We start from the raw sequence: 1837 nt of genomic DNA on the forward strand, positions 1-1837 counted from the left end.
GCTAGAAACCATTACCGGTATAAACCAGTGGACCTTTGCGGCTGCCGCTGGTGGTCCGCTGGAAAAACGATGGGTAAAACTCCGGCGAGCCGCTGGCAGCATCCGCCGGCGGGCCGCCGCTCGTCCGCTGGCCTTGTGTTAGCTGGGGCAGCGGTCCGCCAGCGGAGCTCCGACCTCTGCGGCTGACGCTGGTGGTCCGCTGGAAAAACGATGGGCAAAACTCCGGCGAGCCGCTGGCGGCATCCGCCGGTGGACTGCTGCTGGTCCGCTGGCCTTATGTTTGCTGGGGCAGCATACCCAAAAATCTTTGCAGCCCTTGCTTGTCTTCTGGTGGATGTAACTGAACTACAGCTCTCACTTTCTCTTCATTTGGTTTCAGTCCTTCTGCTGTAAGTACATGACTGATATACTTGATTTGGGATGTTCTAATTTGACATTTCTTTTAGTTCAGCTTGAGGTTGTATTCTCTTGCCCTTTAGAGGAATTTTCTCAGTCTGGCATCATGCTCTTATCCTGCTTCACCCCAAACGAGTAATCATCCCTGATGTTTATCATCCCATCCATATCTTCAATCATTATGCTGACGATATTCCAAAAGTTAAACCAGAAATCTATATCTTCCTAAAGGCATATTAAATGTACACAACTTAAAGCTTTCATTGTCCAATATGATCTCCAGAACCCTTGGTTGGCATCAAGTATTGAGAAAATTTTGGCATTTGGCATATTTGACACAACTTCTTCTACTGTAAGTAGAGGATAGTGTTCACGTTTGATTGCCAACAGGCTTTACTGATGGATCAAGTTGAATATTATGTTATCCTGGCATGCATCCTAGGCCACTAAGGATATCTTCAAAATGTGGCTCTTCCTAATATTTCAGGAGCATCTTTTTCCACAATCTGGAACTGAATCTTTTGATTTTGACCTTTGTACTCACAGGTTACCTGTTTCTGTTCCAATGGCGTCATCTGGTGTCCAAAGTATGTAATTAACTTTTAGCAGCTTGTCCATTATGTTTAGCGAGTTGAGAGAACGTTACATTCTGCGCCCGTGTCCAAATGGAATTTCACTTAATTGCCTCTTATCTTGAGCACTTCAGACCACTCTTCTTTTTCTTGGATCTCAGTAGTGACAGACTGTACGTTTTTTAGCTTGTTTCTCTGACTTTCAAGTGTGCCAAGGAATATATTTTTGTCACCTTCTTCTGTCTGTTCAAGCCTGTGCATCTTTTTGGGGTGTTTTCGCTCATTTTTGAACAATTTTGCAAAGTGTATCTTTTTATGTAGTGCTGGGCAACAATTAGTTGCGATTAATAGCATACAAAATAAAAGTTTAAAAGTTAAAAAAATTGTTTTGCTTAAGATCTGAGTGTGTGCTGTGTGTTATTATTATGTATATATAAATACATACACACACATTCATGTGTGTATTTAAGAAACATTTACATGTGTATATATATTTATTTACATTTTTATATATTCTATATTATACATAAAAAATGGATATATTAATAAAAATGTTCTGAAATGTATATATGTGTGTCTGTGTTTAAATATAGACCGTTTTATCGGGTGCAGGTGCGGTAAGCGTCTGGTCCAAACTTCCGGTTTCTGTTTGTTTAATGGTCTGACTTGCTGAAACTGAACTCTTAAACAAATGCCTCGTCGAAAATAACAAATGTTTTGCGTTCCTATGTAATCTACGTGTTGTTTATTTTGCTTGATACATAAATAAACTACTTTAAAATGACTTTGATGTTATTTATTCTTCGCGGAATTTACCGAAAGTTACGTGCGGACCACGACAGCCGCTTGTTTATGTTGTTACTGCTGAA

This window comes from Misgurnus anguillicaudatus, chromosome 24, assembly GCF_027580225.2.
Source record: "Misgurnus anguillicaudatus chromosome 24, ASM2758022v2, whole genome shotgun sequence".
NCBI lineage: Eukaryota > Metazoa > Chordata > Actinopteri > Cypriniformes > Cobitidae > Misgurnus > Misgurnus anguillicaudatus.